This window comes from Mobula hypostoma, chromosome 26 (genome assembly GCF_963921235.1).
Source record: "Mobula hypostoma chromosome 26, sMobHyp1.1, whole genome shotgun sequence".
Taxonomy (NCBI): Eukaryota; Metazoa; Chordata; class Chondrichthyes; order Myliobatiformes; family Myliobatidae; genus Mobula; species Mobula hypostoma.
In genome coordinates this window covers 6,511,090-6,538,625 of record NC_086122.1, presented here as the reverse complement: position 1 = coordinate 6,538,625, position 27,536 = coordinate 6,511,090, and the positions used below count along the sequence as shown (strand labels likewise).

General features: G+C 43.5%; 1 long non-coding RNA gene across 1 annotated transcript; it reads right to left on the bottom strand.

Moving 5' to 3' along the window:
* Positions 1-27,247, bottom strand: LOC134338226 (uncharacterized). The gene is made up of 2 exons (XR_010016175.1): positions 27,165-27,247; positions 1-3,023 (listed from the first exon to the last, which is right to left on the bottom strand). It is a non-coding gene; the product is annotated as an uncharacterized LOC134338226 (long non-coding RNA).
* Positions 27,248-27,536: the final 289 nt, after the last annotated feature.

The following is a 27,536-nucleotide window of genomic DNA, read 5'->3' as shown; positions in this document are numbered from 1 at the left end:
TTGTAGATTAATGTAAAGTTTATTTGCTATATACAAACCAGCAACACACTGATCTGCTGGGATACTTCCACAATTGAATTCAGTGAAGAAAACTAAGACACTACATTGTGAACAAAAAGTAAAACATACTCTTAATGTCCCCTGAAAAAAAGGCCAATTTGTAATACTGTTAACTTCTGAAACAAATCAAAAGATTCAAAACTGCCCAGTTAAGGGTATTTTATGGATTTACTGGGGTTGCAAGCAAAGCTTAGTTCTTGGCACTTGCATTTAAAATACAAGATTTATTCAGTCAAAGGTTAGACATGACATGAACTGTTCCTCAGGCAAATGCTCTCCATTCCCAGAAGGTTAAATAAAAGGCATTCAATGGCGCTTCTGGAACACACATCAAAAGCTCTCTACAAAAATAAAAGTGTCACTAACATGCACATAGACCAGAGGTATTTTGTGATCATCTAAGCATTAAAAACTTCTGCAAGTTTGAAGTGTTGTAAACAAGTTTTATTGGCAACAGATGTAGTGGGAAGGCAAGCAAGTGAAGGTGGGTACATCTGCCCTGCACAGTTTGGTTCAGCTTCAGGCTGCACTCAGTGTTTGACACCTTCCAGAACCAAATACCAGCTTTATTTCCTTCCCATGGCACAAGCCTAATTAAAATATTGTGAACGGACATAAACTAAGCAGGAACAGAAGCGGGCCATGTGCTATCAACTTGTAAAGGGGAAACACTCAGAAACTGGAACCCATTCAGAGAGCTATAAGAACATCACCCATCCTCAATGTATTCCAGGCAACTAGACACAATTTCAGGAGTCCAGTGTAATAACTTGGCAGGCAAGCCAAGGGATCCATAGTGGTTTGATGAAGGAAAAAAAACAAACTAGGCCGAAAATATTACCATCAGCAGATGCATAGAGACATCAAAACATTGAATGATTGTGTTGAACAGTGCACTGGATGAACATTGCTGTTTCATTATGACCCAAGACCTGTTCACACAGCAAGTCCAGAATCACAGCTGGAGGAATATGAAACAGATATTCAAAACATCTTTTTACTGATTCTTGTATTTGCTCAAGTTCTAAAAACCCACTTCTAAGCAGACAGGACTGTGATACCTAATCTACTTCAACCTGGTTCCTTCCACAGCTCCAGATTTTTAGGCACTAGGTACATACTTTGGTTTGATGGTGACATTTCCCCCTCCCCTGCAGCAGAACTACCAAGGCATTTGTTTAATGCTCTGTGAAATATGAACCTGATCAACAATCATGCCCACTTGTCAAACACTATTCAAGGGGCCACAAAACAGATTAAAATAACCACCCTATCTGAAGAAAATCCAGTTAGCAACAATTTCTCACCTGCCCATGCGTGGCTGCCACCATTTATTCACCCACCACTGCTGAAATATTGGAAACCAATGATCAACTGACCTTCCCAGAGAAGAATCCTTCCCCTCTGAGTCCTGTGGTCGTGGTGGACAATTTCTGTATAATTACTCAACAGGTATTATCTGTGTTGGTATTACTGACCAAGCCCAAATGGGCAGCCATTAATAGGTGTGGCAGGGTGACAAGCCTCAGCTTTTAGTGTTGCACCGTAGTTAACAATATTCTCACACAGCTCATTAATTCAGTGCACATGTATTAATGTAGTCTTGAACTTCAAATAAAATCAACTAAAACTGAGGATAGAAGTCAAAGAAAGCTCAGTTTGAGATTGGATTGTTCTGTCAAAGGATAGCTTTTTTTTGAGAGGCTGTGCACTTGCACATTGTGTACGTGAGGAAGTGTGTCAGCCACGAAGCAAACTCAACTGCTGCCATCATCACCTGCACTAGATCAGCACTACTGATAGGGCAGTGGGACGCACGTGGTTAATAATGCACTTATTCTTGTCTGACACACAACATCAGCCATCAAGGTGGTAGATTAAGAAACTTTCACTTTGGAAATTATTTCCAAAACAAAAAGGCACATATTTCCATGGGAATAGTTTCTGCCTGCTTCGTAGGTTTCTAAATTTCCTGAACAACAGACAAGGATAATTGTTAAAAGTGGAACCCTGGCCTTCCTATTCCGAGATACGAACAGCTCCTCATTGAGTGAAACACGAGTCCCCAGGCAAGTCTGCAGAATACCCGCTTTCAAACCCAAAACGTCTTGGTTGATACTGCCCAACTCCACAAAATGTATGTTGACTCCTGCAGGCAACTTTTCTGGATGATTAATTCTGTTGCTGTCTATTCAGAGTGTTTCCCCTTTAAAAGCTTGTTTTACAGGTGTGACAGAATTGTATAACAGACATCCATGATTGTTATCTACAGCTATCTATCTGATTGCATCCAAAAACATTGGTGACTCCTCTACATGTTGTTTGCAGCACAACTGGCTAATATATATATATATATGTACGTTGTATTGAAAACGATTGAAAAACATTCTGGTGAGTTCAGATCCTCATTCATTCAGCTGTGACACTGTTCAGGATAATGCAGTATTGAGTCTCAGTCACATCCCTGCATGCCACTATTGATAAACATAGGAAGGAGGAATATCCATTTGAGTGTTCCAAGTTTTCGGGGCTTGGCCAACTACACACTTATCCCAGTTGACTACAAGTTCCAATCTGAGGCACCGGGACTGACGCTGTTCCTCTCCTCTATTTCCACTGGTTAGTAATGGTGTTGTTTTAATGGGAAATGGGAACAGCTCAGACAGAAACGTTAAATTCCAGCAGCTAAGCAGATACTCAAAAAACCAATCGCTTTTCCATTGCAAAATGATGTGTCCCCCTTTAATCTGGAAGCAATGCACCAAATGTTGATGCTGACTGTGTGATGAACAGGCAGATGGAGGTGACCAAATGTTCAGACCTTCAGGTCACTCATTCTCCTCAGGATTCTGGGGGTCGATGATCTGGACATGAGTGAAGGGGAAGAGTCCTTGCCGACCATTCACTTCACCCTCCCACTGGCCACTGATGTTCATTCTGGTCACTTTGACGATGTCGCCAATCTGTTGGAGAAGAAGACATCACATTTCAGTCTCTGTTAGTCTCATCCATTTCAACGCCAAGAATGGGCAATCGGTAAAAAAGAACAAAAGTTAACCAAGGAGATGGTCTGAATGGTATGAAGACTCCACCATGTATAGTCCACTCTGCCCCCAAACTGATGTACAAATTCCCAATGTCAACTGATTTACAATCAAACCATTGCTTAATGCTGGAGAAGTAGTACTTCCGTGAATAAAATGTTTAACTGAAAACAAAAACAATTGTTGCATCTCATTCCGAATTCTCCATCAATAGATTATTGCACTGCCCATATCAAGTGTTACCAGAGACCAAGCACCCAACAGGTTTACATTCTAGGCGCTGCTATACCACAATACAGCTTAAAGGGATAAAACAACAAAAACACATCCCCAATGCCCACCCCTCATCCCTTAAGCCCATACCAATTAAAAGCAGACAGAAGTTTTGGCAATGTGTGGTGGGCATCAGTGAACTACAGTGCTAATCTACCTCTATTGTCTCCTTTACCTGCACACCAAAACCAGTAACAAACTCCAAATTAGTCAAACAGGACCAGCTTCTGATTCGTCAAAATGCAGCAAGAAGCCAGGGAAACAAAACTAAATACATTTGCTATTTATGTTTGAAGTTTTAATAACACAGCAAGGTGCCCAGACTGAGACAAGGGGAAAATTCTTCAGTCAGGGAGTGGTGAATTTGTGAAATTCAATGTTATAGAGGGCTCTGGAGGACGTCACTGGCAATTTAAGGCAGTGTGTGACAAATTCTTGACTGGTAAGAGTGTTAAGGGTTACAGGGAGAAGGGAAAAGAATGGGGCTGAGATGGAACAATACATCAGGCGTGGTGTAGACTTGATGGGCTGAATGGCCTATTTCTGCTACATCTTATGTCTTTGAGGTCAATATCAAATACTTGGCACAGCGCAAGTTTATTGTACTCAGTGGTATGTGCCTGGAAAGGTCTGCTGGATGCAGATACGATAGTGGTGCTTAAAAGGCTTTTAGATAGTGTAAACCGCTGTCTGAGGATATAGATCACATAGAAGAGTATAGTTTAGTATCTTGTTAGGCACAAACTTGGTCAAGAGCTTGTTCTTATGTTGTACTGCTCCGTTCCCAGTCTATGATATTAATCCTTAGAGCAGCCAAGTCACAAAACCTGAGCGCAAATATATGTCAAGAGGCTAAACTGTATAAGATGAGAGGCATTGATTGTGTGGATAGCAGAGGTTTTTCCCAGGGCTAACATGAGGGGCCATAGTTTTAAGGTGCTTGGAAGTAGGTACAGAGAGGATGCACTGCCAGCAAAGGTGGTGGAGGTGGATACAATAGGGCCTTTTAAGAGATTCTTAGACAGGTACATGGATCTTAGGAAAATAGGGGGCTATGAGGTAGGGAAATTCTAGGCAGTTTCTAGAATAGGTTACATGGTCAGCACATCGTGGGCCAAACAGCCTGTAATGTGCTGTAGATTTCAATGACTCTATGAAATAAGTGACTCATCTTTTGATTTTTCTTCATGTCTGACCTTATTCTGAGGCAGTGACCTGATCTGAGAAATCCTAGTCATCATTCCGGCACACAGCTTGCGAGATTCCATTTGAATTTCAAGTCCTAATCAAATCGGACTTCAAACTGGATTTAAACATTACTAGTAGCCACAAGGATGAGAGAGATAACTACACTCTCCAACAGTAAATAAGTTCGTAAGGAGCATTGATGGAGATGGATGTTGGGGTGCAAGTACATAGCTCTCTGATGACAACACAAGTATACGGTGATGAACATCATTAGCCGGGGTGCTGATTACCTACAGTTGTAATGTCTCCTGGATTAGAATGTATTAGACAAGCGTGTCAGAGGATGAAGGGTGACCTAATAGTATAGAAAATCATGAGAAGCATAGCTACAAGGTGTGAGGGGAAAAGTTCAACATGGTAGGTACTCAGATTCAGTAATGCTGTCGAGGCATTTAGTAGGCACATGGACAGATAGAGAACTCTTTCTGACTAGCATCATGCATTGAAGGGCCTGTTTCTGCACTGTGCTCTTCAGTATTCAATACCAGAGCAAGCTGCTTTGACACAGTACACAGTATTAGCATAAGCAATGAATCACTTTTTCATGCTGTAAAGGTGTTCTTCGCCCAGCCACAACCTAGACATAGAAATGAAGCTGGTTCACAGTGTGTCCTTGGGACTTGATGCTTATTGCTGGTCACAGCACATACACGGCAGAGTTACAGATGGCATGCTGAGGGAACACCAGGGGGCAGTGCAAGCTGAAGAGCAGTGACTGAGAAACATTGAAAACCTACAGCACAATACAGGCCCTTCGGCCCACGATGCTGTGCTGAACATGTACTTCTTTAGAATTGCCTAGGGTTACCCACGGCCCTCTATTTTTCTGAGCTCCATGTACCTGTCCAGGATGCTCTTAAAAGAACCTATCGTATCCGCCTCCACCACCGTTGCCGGCCGCCCATTCCACACACTCACCACCCTCTACATGAAAAAAAAACTTATCCTGATATCTCCTGTCTCTACTTCCAGGCACTTTAAAACTGTGCCCCCTCGTGCTAGCCATTTCAGCCCTGGAAAAAGCCTCTGACTATCCACACAATCAATGTCTCTCATCATCTTGTACACCTCTATCAGGTCACCTCTCATCCTTTGTCGCTCCAAGGAGAAAAGGCCGAGTTCACTCAACCTGTTCTCATAAGGCATGATCCCCAATCCAGGGAATATCCTTGTAAATCTCCTCTGCACCCTTTCTATAGTTTCCACATCATTCCTATAGTGAAGTGATCAGAACTGAACACACTACTCCAAGTGGGGTCTGACCAGGGTTCTATACAGCTGTAACATTGCCTCTGGGCTCTTAAACTCAACCCCACAGTTGATGAAAGCCAATGCACCGTATGCTTTCTTAACCACAGAGTCAACCTGCGTAGCAGCTTTGAGTGTCCTATGGACTTGGACCCCAAGATCCCTCTGATCCTCCACATTTCCAAGAGCCTTACCATTAATACTATAATCTGCCATCATATTTGACCTACCAAAATGAACCACTTCACACTTATCTGGGTTGAACTCCATCTGCCACTTCTCAGCCCAGTTTTGCATCCTATCGATGTCCTGCTGTAACCACTGACAGCCCTCCACACTATCCACAACACCCCCAACCTTTGTGTCATCAGCAAATTTACTAACCCATCCCTCCATTTCCTCATCCAGGTCATTTATAAAAATCACAAAGAGTAGAGGTCCCAGAACAGGTCCCTGAGGCACACCACTGGTCACTGACCTCCATGCAGAATATGACCCGTCTACAACCACTCTTTGCCTTCTGTGGGCAAGCCAATTCTGGATCCACAAAGCAAGGTCTCCTTGGATCCCATGCCTCCTTACTTTCTCAATAAACCTTGCATAGGGTACCTTATCAAATGCCTTGCTGAAATCCATAGACACTACATCTACTGCTCTACCTTCATCAATGTGTTCAGTCACATCCTCAAAAAATTCCATCAGGCTCATCGGGCACGACCTGCATTTGACCAAGCCATGCTGACTATTCCTAATCATATTATGTCTCTCCAAATATTCATAAATCTCGCCTCTCAGGATCTTTTCCATCAACTTACCAACCACCGAAGTAAGACTCACTGGTCTATAATTTCCTGGGTTATGTCTACTCCCTTTCTTGAATAAAGGAACAACATCTGCAACTCTCCAATCCTACGTAACCTCTCCCATCCCCATTGATGATGCAAAGATCATTGCCAGAGGCTCAGCAATCTTCTCCCTTGCCTCCCACAGTAGCCTAAGTGCATCTCATACGATCCCGGAGACTTATTCAACTTAATGCTTTCCAAAAGCTCTAGCACATCCTCTTTCTTAATGTCTATATGCTGAAGTTTTTCAATCCACTGCAAGTCATCCCTACAATCACCAAGATCCTTTTCCATAGTGAATACTGAAGCAAAGTATTCATTTCTGCTATCTCCACTGGTTCTGTACATACCTTTCCAGTGTCACACTTGATTGGTCCTATTCTCTAACGTCTTATCCTCTTGCTCTTCACATACTTGTAGAAAAGCAAGAGTAAGACCTACATCTTCACCCAACCCTTGAATAACATACAAATTTAATATTTCAGTCTGACTGGTTCCACTTTGCTCACCAGAGAAACTCAAAGATGAGCCAGCTGCTCTGAAATGGCAGCCACTGATGGTTTGGGCTACAGCTGAGTACAGGGGGATCAGAATGTTCGACACGTGAAGACAAACCTGCACCCAGAACCAAATTCGGGTGAATTTCATCTTTACCAGAGCTTTGATACTAGACTGCTAATGCTGATTTCCAGAGTCACCCCCGATTTAACCTCTGAAAGTTAAATCATTTTGTAGAATTACTTGGCAAAATCCAAGCTGAACCCCAGTGGCAAAGCATAGAACTCCATGTATGGAACCAGATTGGTGATGCTGTTTCATCAGTCCTCTGCTTTATACTGATACTACTGGCTCGTTTCACCACTTCCCCTCTTTATACTGGCCAACACCCCTCTCAGCTCTCTAGCAGGGTTTCAACCCAAAATGGTCATTATTTCCACGTCCCTCTGCTCAACCAGATTTCCTCCAGCAGATTGTTTGCTGCCACAAGTTCCAGCAACTGCAGTCTTTTGGGCATCATAATAATAGCAATTAATAGCAATAATAGCAAAAAGGTAACAAGCCCCCTTAACAAACAAAAAGAAAATATCTATGCCCCTTGAGCATACAAAAGATGAGCAAGGACATAAATGGTCCGCTCCTCCCCTTCTTACCCCATCCCCAATTTATTTACTCTCTTTCCCTCTCACAATAACTCCTTGCCAGTTCTCCATCTTCCTCTGGTGCTCCTCTCCCCCTTTCTTTCTTCCAAGGCCTTCTGTCCTGATACTCCCCCTTCTCCAGCCTTGCATCCCTTTTGCCAATCAACGTTCCAGCTCTCGGCTTCATCCCTCCCCCTCCTGTCTTCTCCTATCATTTTGGATCTCCCCCTCTCAAATCTCTTACTCTCTCTTTTTCCGCTAGTCCTAACGAAGGGTCTCGACCTGAAATGTTGACTGTACTTCCTATAGATGCTGCCTGGCCTGCTGCGTTCACCAGCATTTTGTGTGCGTAACCCATTTGCCTGTAACACTGCGGTGTTTAGAACAGCAATAAACACAAGATAGCTTATACACACCATACATAGACTGTATGCCCATGAAGTGACGCAAGGCACAGGACTGCCTGGAGACACTGATCAGCCTTACTGCTTGGGGAAAGTAGCTGCTTTGAGTCTGGTGGTTCTGCTGTGGATGCTATGCAACCTCCACCCTGATGGGAGTTCAACAAACAGTCCATAGGCAGTGTGGGTGGGATCTTTCATGATGGCATTGCCCTTTTCTGTAGACATGTTCAAATACATAGTTGCCTGAAAGAGGAAGTGCAGTGGTTGAGGTGCATGGTATACTCGCTCTGATTATCAGAGTTGGGATACATCTGGCATCACCACACTAGGGGAATGGAACAGTTATGCTACAGGGTGTACAAATGATTCACAGGGATACTGCCTGGACTGGAGTGAGGAGGACAGACTGGATAGGCTGTGGAGCAAAGCAGGCCGAGGAGCTACCTTAGAGAGGTCTATAAAATCATAAAGGGCATAGATATGACAAAAAGTCAGTCTTTTCCCAAGGGTAGAGGGCATACGCTTAAGGTAAGGGGGAAAATATTTCAAAAGGGTCTCTGAGAGGCAAATGTATGGAATGAGCTGCACGTACAATAATGGCATTGAGGGAAACGTGGATGGAAAAGTCCAGAGGGATGTAGGCCAAACATGTTCAAAGCAGAATTACTGTTGATAACATCTTCAGCCCAGCATGAAAGAGCTGGACCAAAGAACCGATTTAATCGATGAAAACCTTGGCTGTTAGAGCGCATATCCACCAGCAATGTGAATGGTTGAGTTCAGAGATACAATATTAACTGAAAAGGTGGGATTCAAGCTGAGGATAATTCTTGCTGCTACCGCTGCCCATTAATCTACGTGTGGCTAGGCTTGGATAGTCACAAGAACCATGAGCTACTGTTTCTTGATAACAGGGCAAACACAGCTGATGTCAGGTCCACCTGAACAGTGGGTTTTAGTTTCCATTGCTTCCAAAGCCATTTTTATCCCTTGCAAAAGCAAAAGGTTCTTTGCCATATGACTCACCTGATAAACCATTTACATCAGAAAACTGTATTTAAAACAATCGAATGAACACTGAATAAGTGCCACACATTCTACATTACAAAGACAGCAGTGATGCAAAAGACAACATAAATATTTTCTGTAACCCTGAAGTTTCCAAAGATTTGTGCTCTTTAGGAACTGCAGCAATTGGAAGGAGCAGAGTGGTAGTTTTGCAGTGATGAAACAGCCCATTTAGCTTGTTGAGCTGCCTGCACTGTATCATGGCTGATATAACCAGGTGCAAAGCAGGTATGTTTCATTCCTTTGCACACTTCCTTTGAAAGACAAAAGGATCTCTCAATAGAAATCTCTTCCTCAAACCCTAGGATTCGCAGGAACATAATAATGATCCAATTTCCTTTGGCTTTTCCGGGAACGAAAAGCTGCATTTGCTTTCACATGTGAAACACTTCCTGGGTACCCTGTCGAGCACAGTCTGCATCATTCCCTTTATAACCAATGTCAATGCTCTTGGTCATGGTCACAATATACTGAAAAAGAACTTTGAACTTGTGGTTCAAACAAACCTCCAGTAAATGAATGTGGCCCAGACTCTCACACATAGATCACACAGCAGTAATACAAATCCCATCAACTCCAGGCGGACATTCTCCTGTGAGAAAACTCAGATTTATGAGAATTGCACTTTGATAGGAATATCATATCATGCACACGACATGAAAATTGGTGGTGTGATAGCAACTTGGGCAGCCTTCAGCTGCAAAATTATGTTAATTTGGGTACAATTAAATTGGTAATTTAGGTAAAAGTAATAGGCAAATGGTAGATAGAATTTAATCCTGAAAGCCAAGAGGAGATATATTCTGGTAGGATAAACAAGATTTGAATACTAACAATGAATAATAAGGCCCTGGGGAACCTAAGGAACAGAGGAATTTGCTGTGCAAATGGAAGATACCTGAAAGCAGCAAAATTAATGAAACATACAGGATTCCAGTAGCAGGGGTGTTGAACACAAGAACAGGCAGGCTATGGTACAATTTCATAAATAATTAGACCAGAGCTGGAATCTTATGTGCAGTTCTACCTGCCACACAAGAAGATCAGGAATACATTGGTAAGGGTGCATGGAACAACCAGAAAACTGCCTAGAGTTACAAGGTATCAACAGCCAGGTTTATTTTCCTTGGAGCAGTGCAGGAAACAAAAGGTTTTTCAAAAAAATTAGAGGCATAGACACAGATGGAATAGGGAACTTTCTCCTATAAGCAGAAGTCATAGGATATTAAGATAGAGGAAGAAATGTTATGCCCAGAGTGTAGAAATCTGGAATTCACAGCACAAGGTAGAGGAGCCAGCTTCTACACGCGGAAACAGTTAGTTGAGCACGTGAAAAGCCCTGGGGACCGAGTGCAGGGATTCGCTGACTACTCCAAGCGGTAGAACCTGTCTGTGCTATATGACAAGGATAGTACTGGAAGAAAATTATGAAAAGGCCAAAACAAACTTGCTGGTGGATAAAACTGAAGCCTTTAAGAAGCATGAACTAATATTAATGAAGATACAGACACCCATTGAAACAATAGCACAGTGAACAGTTTGAAATCACATCTGTTACATACCTTTATCTCATGCTATCTTCACCTTTGGAAGTTATCAATCAAATTGACAACTTTTCTAATTGCCCTCCAGGAACACCTGGGATTCTCAATTAGGAAAAGCTTTATTACTTAATAGACATTAAACAAACAGAAACATAGAAAACCCACAGCACAATACAGGCCCTCAGCCCTCAAAGCTGTGCTGAACATGTACTTACTTTAGAAATTACTTAGGGTTACCCATAGCCCTCTATTTTTCTAAGCTCCAAGTACCTATTCAGGAGTCTCTTAAAAGACCCTATTGTATCTGCCTCCACCATTACTGACAGCAACCCATTCCACACACTCACGACTCTCTGTGTAAAAAACCTACCCCTGACATCTCCTCTGTACCTATTTCCAAGCAGCTTAAAACTGTGCCCTCTTGTGCTAGCCATTTCAGCCCTGGGGAAAAGCCTCTGACTATCCACACGATCAATGCCTCTCATCATCTTGTACACCTCTATCAGGTCACCTCTCATCCTCCGTCACTCCCAAGGAGAAAAGGCTGAGTTCACTCAACCTATTTTCACAAGGCATGCTCCCCAATCCAGGCAACATCGTTGTAAATCTCCTCTGCATCCTTTCTATGGTTTCCACATCCTTCCTGTAGTGAGGCGACCAGAACTGAGCACAGTACTCCAAGTGGGGTCTGACCAGGGTCCCATATAGCTGCAACATTACCTCTAGGCTCGTAAACTCAATTCCACGGTTGATGAAGGCCAATGTACCGTATGCCTTCTTAACCACAGAGTCAACCTGTGCAGCAGCTTTGAGTGTCCTATGGACTCGGATCCCAAGATCCCTCTGATCCTCCACACTACCAAGAGTCTTACCATTAATACTATATTCTGCCATTATATTTGACCTACCAAAATGAACCACCTCATTTATCTGGGTTGAACTCCATCTGCCACTTCTCTGCCAAGTTTTGCATCGATATCCCACTGTAACCTTTGATAGCCCTCCACATTTATCCACAACACCCACGACCTTTGTGTCATCATCAAATTTAATAACCCATCCCTCCATTTCCTCATCCAGGTCATTTATAAAAATCACAAGGCGAAAGGGTCCCAGAACAGGTCCCTGAGGCACACCACTGGTCACTGACCTCCAGGGAGAATATGACACGTCTGCAGCCACTCTTTGCCTTCTGTGGCAAGCCAGTTCTAGATCCACAAAGCAATGTCCCCTTGGATCCCATGCCTCCTTACTTTCTCAATAAGCCTTGCATAGGGTACCTTATCAAATGCCTTGCTGAAATCCATAGACACTACATCTACTGCTCTACCTTCAATGTGTTAAGTCCTGATGAAGGGTTCCGGCCCAAAACATCAACCGATCTTTTCCACGGATGCTGCCCGACCTGCTGAGTTCCTCCAGCATGTTGTGACGTGTTTAGTCACATCCTCAAAAAATCCAATCAGGCTTGTAAGGCACGACCTGCCTTTGACAAGGCCATGCTAACTATTCCTAATCATATTATGCCTCTCCAAATGTTCATAAATCCTGCCTCTCAGGATCTTTTCCATCAACTTACCTACCACTGAAATAAGACTCACTGGTCTATAATTTCCTGGACTATCTCTACTCCCTTTCTTGAATAAGGGAACAACATCTGCAACCCTCCAATCCTCTGGAACCTCTCCTGTCCCCATTGATGATGCAAAGGTCATCGCCAGAGGCTCAGCAATCTCTTCCTTCGCCTCCCACAGCAGCCTGGGGTACATCCCTTCCGGTCCCGACAACTTATCCAACTTGATACTTTCCGAAAGCTCCAGCACATCCTCTTTCTTGATATCTATATGCTATAGTATTTCAGTCCACTACAAGTCATCCCTACAATCACCAAGATCGTTTTCCGTAGTGAATACTGAAGCAAAGTATTCATTAAGTACCTCAGCTACCTCCTCCAGTTCCACGCACACTTTCCCACTGTCACAGTTGATAGGTCCTATTCTCTCATGTCTTATCCTCTTGCCCTTCACATACTTGTAGAATGCTCTGGGGTTCTCCTTAATCCTGTTCGCCAAGGCCTTCTCATGGCCCCTTCTGGCTTTCCTAATTTCATTCATAAGCTCCTTCCTGCTAGCCATATAATTTTCTAGATCTCCATCGTTACCTAGTTTTTTGAACCTTTCATAAGCTTTTCTTCTTGACTAGATTTTCAACAGCTTTTGTACACTGTGGTTCTTGTATTCTACCATCCTTTCCGTCTCATTGGAACAGACCTATGCAGAACTCCTGCAAACATCCCCTGAACATTTGCCACATTTCTGCTGTATATTTCTGAGAACATCTGCTCCCAATTTATACTTCCAAGTTCCTGCCTGATAGCTTCATATTTCCCCTTACTCCAATTAAACCCTTTCTAACTTGTCTGCTCCGATCTATCCCTCTCCAATGCTATGTTAAAGGAGCTAGAATTGTGATCAAAATGTTCTCCCACTGAGAGACCTGAACAGGTTCATTTCCCAATACCAGATCAAGTACAGCCTCTCCTCTTGTAGGCTGATCTACAAATGTTTGCATATATTGTGTCAGGAAACCTTTCTGAACACACCTAACAAACTCCACCCCATCTAAACCCCTCACTCGAGGGAGATGCCAGTCAATATTATATGGTTATAATATTTGGGAAATTAAAATCTCCCACGACAACCCTGTTATTATTACAGCTTTCCAGAATCTGTCTCCTTATCTGCTCCTCGATGTCCCTATTACTATTGGGTGGTCTATAAAAAACAACCAGTAGAGTTATTGACCACTTCCTGTTCCTAACCTCCACCCAGAGACTCAGTAGACAATTCCTCCATAACTTCCTCCTTTTCTGCAGCCATGACAAGCCCCCACCTCTTTTGCCCCCTTCCCTGTCCTTTCTGAAACTTCTAAACCTCCAAGTAGCCATTCCTGCCCTTGAGTCATCTAAGTCTCTGCGATGGCCACTACATCACAGCTCCAAGAACTGATCCACGGACAAAGCTTATCCGCTTTGCTCATAATTCTCCTTGCATTAAAATAGACAGATCTCAAACCACCAGCCTGCACACATCCTTTATCACCTGTCTATCCTCCCTCTCACACTGCCTACAAGCTCTCTCTATTTGTGAGCCAGCTGCCTTTTCCTCCGTCTCTTCAGTTTGGTTCCCACCCCCCAGCAATTCTAGTTTAAACTCTCCCCAGTAGCCTTAGCAAACCTCCCCGCCAGGATATTGGCCCTCCTCGGATTCAAGTGCAACCTGCCCTTTTTGTACAGGTCTCACCTGCCCCAAAAGAGGTCCCAATGATCCAGAAATCTGAATCCCTGCCCCCTGCTCCAATCCCATGGCCAGGCATTTATCTTCCACCTCACTCTATTCCTATTCTCACTGTCGCGTGGCACAGGCAGTAATCTCGAGATTACTACCCTTGTGGTCCTGGTTCTCAACTTCCTTCCCAGCTCCCTCTAGTCTGCTTTCAGGACCTCCTCCCTTTTCCTGCCCATGTCATTGGTACCAATATGTACCACGACCTCTGGCTGTTCACCTTTCCACTTCAGGATATCACAGATGCGATCAGGAACATCCTAGACCCTGGCACCTGGGAGGCAAACTACCATCCGTGCTTCTTTCCTGCATCCACAGAATCGCCTGTCTGACCCGCTAACTATGGAGTCCCCTATCACTGCTGCCATCCTCTTCCTTTCCCTACCCTTCTGAGCTACAGGGCCAGACTCTGTGCCAGAGGCACGGTTGCCTCCCTCAGGTAGGCCATTCCCCCCCACCCCAACAGTACTCAAACAGGAGTACTTATTGTACTTATTAAGGGGGGCAGCCACTGGGGGCACTCTCTAGTATCTGCCTCTTGCCCTTCCCTCTCCTGACTGTTACCCACTATCTCTGTTACGAGGCCCGGTGTGACTACTCTATCACCTCCTCACTTACCCTGACCAGATAAAGGTCATCAGGCTGCAGTTCCAGTTCCCTAATGCAATCGACGCATTTCGTGCGGATGTGGCCATCCATGAGGGTATGAGTCTCCCGGACCTCCCATATCTGACACCCAGTACAGAACACCAGCCTCACAGACATACCTTCTGTTTCTTTTCTTCAAATGTAGCTAACCTCGCTTAGACCCATTATCAGCAAAGCCCCATTGAGCCAAAGCCCTCCTACTCTGACGCCTGCTCTATACAGCTCTCTTATTTATTAATTCTTCCTGCTGGTCTAACTTGCTGACATCCATGTGCCTGCTCAATTGTGCTTCGATCAAATCGCTGAAGAAAAAATATTTCTCCTTTTAAATGCTTCTTGCTAGTGTAACTTGTTGACGTCCACGTGCCTGTGCAGTCATGCCTTGAAAGAGGATGTGCTAGAGCTTTTGAAAAGTATTAAATTGTCAGGTCCGGACAACATATACCCAAGTCTACAGAGATTGCTAAGCCTCTAGCGGTGATCTTTGCAGCATCAATAGGGATGGGAGAAGTACCAGAGGATTAGAAGGTTGCAAACGTTGTTCCCTTCTTCAAGAAAGGGAGTAGAGATAACCCAGTAAATTATAGACCAGCGAGTCTTACTTCAGTGGTGGACAAGTTGTTGAAGATCCTGAGATTTATGAGCATTTGGAGAGACAATCTGATTAGGGATAATCAACATGGCTTTGTCAAGGGCAGGTCATGCCTTACGAGCCTGACTGAATTCTTTGGGGCTGTAACAACACATTGATGAAGGTAGAGAAGTGGATGTAGTGCATATGGATTTCAGTAAGGCATTTGATAAGGTTCCCCATACAAGGCTCCTTCAGGAAATAATGAGGCATGGGATCCAAAGGACTTTGCTTTATGAATCCAGAATTGGCTTGTCCACAGAAGGCCAAGTGGTTGTAGATGGCTTGTTTTCTGCATGGTGGTCAGAGACCAGTGGTGTTCCACAGGGAACAGGAATTCTGCAGATGCTGGAAATTCAAGCAACACACATCAAAGTTGCTGGTGAACGCAGCGGGCCAGGCAGCATCTCTAGGAAGAGGTACATTGACGTTTCAGGCCGAGATCTGCTCTGGAACCCCTCCTCTTTGCGATTTCTATAAATGACCTGGACGAGGAAGTAGAATGGTGAGTTAGCAAGTTTGCTGATGACCCAAAAGTTGGGGGTGGTGTGGGTAGCCTGGAGGGTTGTCAGAGGTTACAGCGCGACATCAGTAGGATGCAAAACTGGGCTGATAAGTGGCAGACGGACTTCAACCCGGGTAAGTGTGAAGTGGTTCATTTTGGTAGGTAAAATTTGAAGATAGAGTATATTAATGGCAAGACTCTTGGCAGTGTGAAGATCAGACACACCTTGGGGTCCGTGTCCACAGAACACTCTAAGCTGCTGCGCAGTTGACAGTGTTGTTAAAAAGGCACATGGTGTGTTGGCCTTCATCAACCACGGGATTGAGTTCACAGCCGTGGGATTAACTAACACAATGGGGCATAGTTTTAAGGTGCTTGGAAGTAGGTACAGGGAGGAGAGTGGTGGGTGTGTGGAATACACTGCCAGCGATAGTGGTGGAGGCGGATACAATAGGGTCTGATAGGTACATGGGGCTTAGAAAAATAGAGGGCTATGTGCTAGGGAAATTCTTGGCTGTTTCTAGAGTAGGTGACATGGTCAGCACAACATTGTGGATCAGAGGGCCTGTAATATGCTGTAGATTTCTATGGTCTAGGTTCTTCTTTTGCTTCCTCCTTCCAGTAGGCAGGTTGCTAAAATACTAAAATAGTTTTGAAAATCTATAGCTAAAATTCCAGCTTCCAGGAAAGGGTGGTAAATAAACCAGTTTCTACAGCTCAGCTCCCTTGCCTCACTCAGCCCTTGTTCACTGAGATCCATAGATTCCAATCCTGGCTCAGTCTGTCCAATTTCCTTTTTTTTTTGCAGCTTTTTCACAATCTTGTATTTATTCAGCTGACTTTGACCTCTAGCTCTTTAAAATCTACTCCTTGTACTGAGTTATCTATAGTGGCTCAATGTCCAATTTAGTTTGATGACATTTCAGTAAAGTACATTTGGACCACAGATGCGAAGTAAACAAGGCTGGTGATAACCCAGCAATTTGGATACACATTGTTCCTCTTTGTTAGCCAGGTGGCCTGAAGCCAATTGTGGCTTCAGGTTGCTTTGATGCCTACCGAGGTGAGCTGATCAGCTGAAAGGTTCGTCAATGTCTCCTGTATAAAGACAGACTTCCTTAAGTCAGTCTGAATTTATGGTCTTCAGGTAACCATGCTTGAAAGATTGGGTCTGCAGAACAAAATTCTCTGCACTGACAAAAACACAAAAGAGCTTTAGTTGCTCTACAAATCTCAAAATTGCATTCAGGATTTTTTACTCAAGTGAACGACAAAATCCAGTTGCTGGAAAATTGAAATACAATTCTGGTAAGGCAACATCTGTCAGAGGGGTACAATATTTCAGGTCAAAAAACTTCCATCCACGTCAGTGGGAACACTAACATCAACGTCAGCACCAAAGCAATTCCTTCTGCTTTAAAATCAGGAAATGTATATTGCACACAGATGAGTGGTAAAAGGAAACAAGTACACCTCGAGCACCTTTCCAAAACCTCAGGGCATATCAAACTTCCCCAGCCAGCTTGGCTGTAAAGGTTGACTGAGAAAGTATCGCAGCTTTTTAAAAAAAAACTATAAAAACAGCAAGCAACCTTCCCAAACTGAAATATAAATCAGGCCAAGGTAGGTCAGTGGATGCTGTCTACATGGACTTCAGTAAAGCATTGGGGAAGGTTCATGCTAGGCTGATGCAAAAGATCAAGGCACATGAAGACTTGGTAGATTAGTACAAAATTAGCTTGACTGAAGAGAACAGTGATGTTCCAAAGATCAGTGCTGGGACCATGTCACTCTGTGGCCAGAGGTCTGCTGCTGCAGCAGCCCACCCACTTCAAGGTCAAGTATGCTGGCGTTCAGAGATACACTTCTGCATATCACTGTTGTAACATGTGGTTATTGTTGCCTTTCCGTCAGCATGAACCAGACTGGCCATTTTCCACAGCACTGCCACTCACTTTTTTCCCCACACCATTCTCTGTAAACCCCAGAGACTGTTGTGTGTGTGAAAATCCCAGAAGATCAGTAGTTTCTGAGATACTCAAACCACCCTGTCTGGCACCAACAATCACTCCACAGTAAAGTCACTCAGTTCGTATCTCTTTCCCTATTCTGATGTTTAGTCTGAACCTCCTGACCGTGGCTGGATGCTTTTATCCTTTGAGTTGCTGCCACATGATTGGCTGCCTAGATATTTGCATTAACAAAGTACACAAGCATACCTAATAAAGTAGTCACTGAGTATCTAAATCAGGGGTTCCCAAACCTTTTTATGCCATGGACCAATGCCATGTCTGTGAACCCGAGGTTGGGAACCCCTGATGCTAATGACAAAAAAAAGTACACTGATTAGCAAGTTTAGAGGTGACAGAAACTGGAGCTGTGGATCATGAGGTGGCTGCCAAAGGATTCAGATTAGAGTTTGATCAAGGCCGAGATGTGTACCTTGAAGGTCAAATGCAAGGGGAAAGGACACAGTAAATGGCAGGGCCTTATGAGGTACAGAGGGATTTTGGGGCACAAGTTTACAGCTCCCTGTAAGTGGTAACACAATGAGTTAAGATGCTAAACAATGTGTAGAGCACATTTGCCTTCACCGATTGGGGTGCCAAGTCAGGGAGTCATGTTGTAGCAGTATAAAACCTGGGTTAGGTTTAGTACTGCATACAGTTCTGACTGCTACGCTTTAGGAAGGATGTGGTGGCTTAAGGCAGGGGTCCCCAACCTTCCTCGCACTGCGGACCAGTTTAATATTGACAATATTCTTGCGGACCGGCTGACAATATTCTTGTATGTGGGGGGGGGGGGGGTGAGGTTGCCAACGAACAAGAGCAGCCGTCAAATATGTGGTGTTTACTCCGAGAAAGACTCCCATGACCATGAAGCCTTGCGCGGGCACCTGTGTGCACATGTGTTTATGTGCCAATTTTTTCCTACAAATCATTTTTGGTGATTCTGTTCGGGGGGGAGGCGTTAATCACAACCGGAATATAGGTGATAAGTGGCTAATACACTTAATTTCCTTTCTAAAAGGGTTTATCTACCGAATCTAATATTAAACACACAGCGCATATTTTCCGCACATGAAAATAGTGATAAGTCAATTATCAGGGGAAGACAGGGGAGCTTGAAGTAAGTATTGAATGAACTTCCAGTAGAAGTGGTAGAGGCAGGTTCGATATTATCATTTAAAGAAAAATTGGATAGGTATATGGACAGGAAAGGAATGCAGGGTTATGGGCTGAGTGCAGGTCGGTGGGACGATGTGAGAGTAGCGTTCGGCACGGACTAGAAGGGCAGAGATGGCCTGTTTCCGTGCTGTAATTGTTATACGGTTATATAAGTCACTTATAAGTCAACAGCATCATAACATTCTAAGTAACATTTGGATATTAAACACACAGCACATATTTTCCCTGTATGAACATATAAAATCATTGCAACACACCAAGATCGCTGAATCAGTGGGAGCCCTGGGCTTGTTTTCCGAGCAACAACACGGTCCTATCAAGGGGTGATGGGAGACAGCGATACTTGAAACATCATAGAAAAACATAGAAAATAGGTGCAGGAGTAGGCCATTTGGCCCTTCGAGCCTGCACCGCCATTTATTATGATCATGTCTGATCATCCAACTCAGAACCCTGCACCAGCCTTCCCTCCATACCCTCTGATCCCCCGAGCCACAAGGGCCATATCTAACTCCCTCCTAAATATAGCCAATGAACTGGCCTTAACTGTTTCCTGTGGCAGAGAGTTCCACAGATTCACCACTCTCTGTGTGAAGAAGTTTTTCCTAATCTCAGTCCTAAAAGGCTTCGCCTTTATCCTCAAACTGTGACCCCTCATTCTGGAGTTCCCCAACATCGGGAACAATCTTCCTGCATCTAGCCTGTCCAATCCCTTTAGGATTTTATACGTTTCAATCAGATCCCCCCTCAATCTTCTAAATTCCAACGAGTATAAGCCTAGTCAATCCAGTCTTTCTTCATATGAAAGTCCTGCCATCCCAGGAATCAATCTGGTGAACCTTCTTTGTACTTCCTCAGATTAGGGGGCCAAAACTGCACACAATACTCCAGGTGTGGTCTCACCAAGGCCTTGTACAACTGCAGTAGTACCTCCCTGCTCCTGTACTCGAATCCTCTTGCTATAAATGCCAGCATACCATTCGCCTTTTTCACTGCCTGCTGTACCTGCATGCCCACTTTCAATGACTGGTGTATAATGACACCCAGGTCTCCTTGCACCTCCCCTTTTCCTAATTGGCCACCATTCAGATAATAATCTGTTTTCCTATTTTTGCCACCAAAGTGGATAACTTCACATTTATCCACATTAAATTGCATCTGCCATGAATTTGCCCACTCACCCAACCTATCCAAGTCACCCTGCATCCTCTTAGCATCCTCCTCACAGCTAACACTGCCGCCCAGCTTCGTGTCATCCGCAAACTTGGAGATGCTGCATTTAATTCCCTCATCCAAGTCATTAATATATATTGTAAACAACTGGGGTCCCAGCACTGAGCCTTGCGGTACCCCACGAGTCACTGCCTGCCATTCTGAAAAGGTCCCGTTTATTCCCACTCTTTGCTTCCTGTCTGCTAACCAATTCTCTATCCACATCAATACCTTACCCCCAGTACCGTGTGCTTTAAGTTTGCACACTAATCTCCTGTGTGGGACCTTGTCAAAAGCCTTTTGAAAATCCAAATATACCACATCCACTGGTTCTCCCCTATCCACTCTACTAGTTACATCCTCAAAAAATTCTATAAGATTCTATAAGGGAATTCCTTATGTCCAGTCTATTCCGCAATTTAGTTTTCGTTGCATTCATTGCAGAGATACGTTGAAAATGGGAGCAACGTTTTCAGTGCACTCATGGCTCTCTCAGGATATTTAGCCTCGACTTTGATCCAGAATGCCAGCAGAGATGTTATGTCAAACATACTTTTCAGCCCACTGTCATTTGCAAGCTCGAGGAGTTGATCTCCTTCTCGCGCTGACATGGATGACGTGTGCGTGATGACCTCGCGTGCGTTCAAGCTCAACAGTGGCTGTGACAGGGAATGAGGAAAGGTGCAGCTGACTCATATCGCCAAATCATATCGTTTCCCTGCGGCCCGGTACCGGTGGCTGGGGACCACTGGCTTTAGGTTAACCAGGATACTGGACTGGAAAAGTTGGACAAACTTGGATTGATTTTGGCTGGAGTGTTGAAGGCTAAGGGGTGACCAGATAGAAGTATATAAAATTATGACAGGCATGAATACAGCCTTTTCCCCCCAGGGAGGAAACACGAGAGGGCATAGGTTTAAGTAAAGTGAGGCAACATTTGAAGATTTGAGAGACAGGATGGCACAATAACGCTGTGCTTAGCACAACGTTATATAGTACAGTGATCTGGGTTCATTTCCTGGCACAGCCTGTAAGGACCATGTGGGTTTCCTCTCACAGTCCAAAGATGTACTGGTTGGATTGTTCAATTAGCCGAGGATCAAATTTGTGGATTGCTGGGTCAGCTCTTGTGGAAGCAGATAAAACAGCAATATAGAGAGATATTCAGAGGGCACACAAGTAGGCAGGCAGAGGGATAATGACCCAGTGCATGTAGATGAGATTTGTTTAAATTGGCATCACAGTCAGCACAGACATGGTGGGCCAAGTTTCCATACAAAGACCAAAAGCACCCAGGGGTTTTGCATTTTTACCTTGAATCTGCTACTTTCTTTTCACCTGACTCCTAAAATTTTGCTGAGTTCTACTTCGGCACAAGGAGTGGTTAAGCCAAAATTATTGCAACTTTAGAGAAAACAATTTGTAAAAACATTTAGAACCAAGTGTCAACTGTTTCTTGCTAAGTTTGCGGTAACTGGCGCACGTTAGTTCTTGTGGTGGGAGCTGGGGGTTGTTCTGTTGTACCTCATGTACCACATCCAAAAACAGATGTTGAGGTAGGTTTAAAGGAATGTCTTAAGAAAAAAAGGTGAAGAGGCAAAGATTTAGGGAGAGAACAAAATGATTACTCAATGATAACAGAGGCCAGAATTAGAGAAAGCTGCATATTTTACATAAATATTATACAGGGATGAGGAGATGGAGACAAGAGGCCACAAAATAATCTGAAGGAACACAAGAGAACAAATGCAGTATGATGCAAAACCCTGAGCTATGAAAGTAGCCATGACAAAGTTGGCCACTGGCTTAGGAACCACACTACGTAGTACTAAAAAAATCACAGCACACTGGTCTGCTGCTTCTGTGCCTTGGGTTTGACCACTTCCTGTGCAATCTGTGGATTTTACTCATTTTCTCTGTTTCCCATAGGTGCCCTAGTTTCCTCACCCCACATCCCAAAGTTTTTGTTAACTGAAGGGAATGTTGTTAATGTGGAAATGAGGAGGAATTCTGAGAGTCTGCAATGATGCGATGGGTTGAATGGCTTCACAACGAAACACCAGAATTCACATCCCATTACCAATACTAAAATCGAGTTTGAACACAAGCTGGCAGAATCAAAGATTTTAAAAGCAACCAATAAATTCCAGAGGGCATGGGTTAATTCCTTTCTTTAGCCCACTCCTGCTCTGGCTATGTTTAGACAACATGCCTGACTGCTTAGAGGCCTAATGAAAAATGACGGCAATCAAAAACCCCGTAAGTGATTTATATTAACACAAAAACTGGAATATTGGTGAACAAAGCTCAGCCCGTCAGCACCTATGGAAAAAGAACCACTTAATGTATCAAGATTACGGAGAAAGAGGATCTTGCACAGCTTGAGTAAGAGCTTTTTGCCCCACCGCTCAGACCAGAATGTACCTTTTCTGGGATGACCAAAGGAGCAATGACAGTCTAAGAACATTGTTGCCATGTCAACAGGAGCAAAGCCAAAATCACCCATGAAACTAGCACCATTGTTTCTCCTCACTAAAAGCAGTACAACAGAATCTCTTCTGTCCACCCCAACATCTTACAAGGATGTCTTTAAAGCTGTTTTTAATGCTATTAATGCAAATGTCATTTCACTGTATGTTTCAATATACACATGATACATAAACTTGAATCCTGAGAAAACTGAGCAACTAATTCATTAACATAATAGTAATGCTTAACAATCTCTAGTTGTGTTGATTAGCCAACAATTCTTACAGAATTACAGACGTTAGGACTGATGTGGCCGACAATGGGATCAAGCACTGTGACTTAAATATTTAGTGTTTTACGCTGGCAATGCACCAGCATCCCTACTATTCATAAAATAATGCAGAACAGCAAAGAACTGAGGAAGTAGGCCCATTGAATACAGCTTGTTTCAAGGTTGCCTGCAAGTATGAGTTCACAGAAAGAATCCCAGGGTATGGAGAATAACAATAAGAAATCAGATCAACTTACATTGAGGTTCTTCACTATGAATCATAGGATGAGTGTTTATAAATCCTGATATCCTCAGATATGCCAACTGGTGGAATGGTACCACAGCAACAACCTGGCACTCTACATCAGTAAGACAGAAGAACTGATTGTGGACTTCAGGAAGGGTGAGACGGATGAACACATACCAATCCTCATAGAGGGATCAGAAATGGAGAGAGTGAGCAGCTTCAAGTTCTTGGGTATCAAGATATCTGAGGATCTAACCTGGTCCCAACATATCGATGTAGTTATAAAGAAGGTAAAGCAGAAGCTATACTTTATGAGGAGTTTGAAGAGGTTTGGCATGTCAACAAATACACTCAAAAACTTCTACAGTTGTACCATGGAGAGCATTCTGACAGGCTGTATCACTGTCTGGTACGGAGGGACAACTGCACAGGACCGAAAGAAGCTGCAGAAGGTTGTAAATCCAGTCAGCTCCATCTTGGGCACTAGCCTACAAAGCATCCAGGACATCTTTAGGGAGCGGTGTCTCAGAAAGGCAGCATCCATTATTAAGGACCTCCAACACCCAGGACCCTTTTTCTCACTGTTACCATCAGGTAGGAGGTACAGAAGCCTGAAGGCACACACTCAACGATTCAGGAACAGCTTCTTCCCCTCTGTCATCTGATTCCTGAATGGACAATGAAGCTTTGGACATTAGCTCACATTTTTTTTTAATATTCAGTATTTCTGTTTCTGCACATTTGTAAAAATCTATTCAATATACATAATCGATTTACTTGTTTATTTATTTTTTATTTATTTATTATGGCCTCCAATTATGAACCCTTTGATGTCTTTGAAAATACCTTAAGTATCAGACAAAGGATTCACAATTGGAGGCCATAATATAAATAACATCAGATATGCTGATGACATTGTACTAATAGCTGAATCAGAAACAAAACTTCAAGAACTGCTTCACACATATACAAGTTGCTGGTGAACGCAGCAGGTCTTGCAGCATCTCTAGGAAGAGGTACAGTCCAAGGGTCTCAGCCCAAAACGTCGACTGTACCTCTTCCTAGAGATGCTGCCTGGCCTGCTGCGTTCACCAGCAACTTTTATGTGTGTTGCTTGAAATTCCAGCATCTGCAGATTTCCTTGTGTTTGCATTCAAGAACTGCTTAGTGGTTGCAGAAAGCAATCACAGAGGCCTCTCAATCAACACCAAGATCATCTCCAGAAAGACAAACATCACACAATGTGTGATCAAGATCGGAAATACAATCATCAAACAAGTCAACAAATTCAGATATCTTGACAGCTTAATAACAAGTGACGACAGGTGCGACACATATCAAATACAGAATAGCAATGGCAAAAGAAGCTTTCCAGAAAACGGAGACCATATTACCAGACAAAGATGAGCATGTACACTAAAAACAGAATACTGCAGTGCTATGTTTATTCTATCCTGACTTATGGAAGTGAATGCTGGACCATTTCCCCAGCAATGGAAAAGACTAGAAGCAGCTGAATTATGGTTCTACAGGAGAATGTTAAAAATATCATGGACCACTCACACATCAAATGAAGAAGTTCTCAGAAGAGCCCAAGCAGTTCGATCACTCATACCAACAATGAGAGAATGGCAACTCAGATTCCTAGGACACATCATGCGGAAAGATGAACTAGAAAAACTTATACTCTCTGGAAAGATCGATGGGAGCAAACCTAGAGGAAGACATCGGCTATGTACATCAAAAGCCTAGCCAGGTGGCTACACATCGAGGAAATGGAAGTCATCCAAAGAACGAGGGGTAATTCTATATGGAAAACCATGGTCACCAACGTCCGCATTGGATATGGTACCTAGACAGACAGATTATTATTTTTTTTCCTCTCTGCTAGATTATGTATTGCATTGAACTGCTGCTGCTAGGTTAACAAATTTCATGCCACATGCCGGTGATAATAAACCTGATTCTGATTATGAGCTCCACACTTAAAAGTAATAGGGGGAAAAGCAAGCATCTCTTTCGGAACACTCCACTCAATCATCCCGTAGCTTACAACTTTGCCACTGCAGTGAAGGAAATACAAAGCTCCCACAAACAGGTCGGGAGAAATTCTAAATGAGAGATAAATGAACTGGGTCTCAGGGTACCTCTTCAAAACTGTAGACTTAATTTGAAATCTCAGAAACGACACACAAATAACACTCTAATTTAGCACCAATAGGTTGCCAGTTAATTTTTGTACTAAAAGCCTCAAAAAGGAATCCCAGTGCGAGGTAAGATACACTGCTTGGACAATTTAAGCAGTATACTGGAAAGACAGGGTGCCGGGATCGATATCACTCACTCTCCATCCATGACAGAGGCTATGAAGACCGCCAACATCTCCCCCCCGGGCTGCTGTGCTCTGTGCCTGCTAATATGATGGTCTGATAGAGGCTTAGGCCTACTCCAGGGTTCAGATCTAAGGGCTCATTTTGGTTCAGAATGGTACTACTCACTGGGCCGTTCACTGTACATCAGATGCTGCTCTTTTACTTTTTTAAAATGGGTCCTTTCAGGTTTCTTGCTTTGTAGCTGCCTGTAAGCAACAGATCAAGGCCGTATAATTTATATTCTTTGACAATAAATGTAATTTGAAATGAGGCTATTGCAAGCGAAGCCACTGTTTCGGGGACGCCACATACAAGTTGCACTCAGTTTGGAGCAAACAGATTATTACATTGCATGGGTTAATGTCTAAAACAACATAGCAAGCATTATCCTCCCTTCGCAATGAAGCAGCACAATTAATCTTAAACACACTTCCTCCTAAAGACACGCTGCCTTACTACAGAAATAATGGACTAGCAATTCTGAGAATGGCACCACAGTTCAGTGCTTCCTTTGGAAAAGCTTCCTCTGAAACGTTAAATACTTAATACAAATAACCAGAATATAGTGTTGATCAAGCACAACCAAAGACAGAGGATAGGCATCATTTTGCACAGCTATGCAATATCAGCTGCTCCATCTGTTTATTGTTAAGTGCCAATTTTGTCCAGTCACTAACAATTCCAAAACCTTTCCCATCACATTATTCCAGCACAGAGTAATAGTACCTCCAAGAGAAATCAAACATGAACTATAACTAGTTTAAAACTTTCTCATCCTAAGCTCTGCCACCCTCATCCTAACCTGTCACACAATTTCAAACAAGGCTGGAGGCGACATCACTCTGGCAGGGTCTGCAAGACATTACTTCCTACACAGCGAAACCCAATAGCATGAATGGCAGCGATGCTTCACTACCAGATGAACTCAACACCTTTTATGCACGCTTTGAAAGGGAGAACTCAACTACAGCTGTGAAGATCTCTGTCTCAGAGGCTGATGTTCGGCTGTCTTTAAAGAGAGTGAACCCTCACAAGGTGGAAGGTCCTGATGGAGTACCTGGTAAGGCTCTGAAAACCTGTGCCAACCAACTAGCAGGAGTACTCAAGGACATTTTCAACCTCTCACTGCTACAGGCAGAAGTTTCCTCTTGCTTCAAAAAGGCAACAATTATACCAGTGCCTAAGAAGAAGAATCTGAGCTGCCTTTATGACTATCGCCCGGTAGCAGTCACATCAACAGTGGTGAACTGCTTTGAGAGGTTGGTCATGACTAGACTGAATTCCTGCCTCAGAAATGACCTAGACTCACTGCAATTTGCCTATCACCACAATAGGTCAACGGCAGACGCAATCTCAATGGCTCTCCACACAGCTTTAGACCACCTGGACAACATAAACACCTACGTCAGGATGTTGTTCATTGACTATAACTCAGCCTTTAATACCATCATTCCCACAATCCTGATGGAGAAGTTGCAGAACCTGGGCCTCTGTACCACCCTCTGTCTTCCAGTTAGGAATTGAGGATCCAATTGCAGTCTGTACAAATTGGTGATAACATCTCCTCCTCACTGACGATCAACACTGGTGCATCTCAGTGGTGTGTGCTTAGCTCAGTGCTCTACTCTCTGTATACACATGACTGTGTGGCTAAGCATAGATGAAATACCATCTGTAATTTGCTGACGTAGCTAAGCATAGCTGAAATACCATCTGTAATTTACAACCATAGTTGGTAGAATCTCAGGTGATGACAAGAGGGCGTACAGGAGTGAG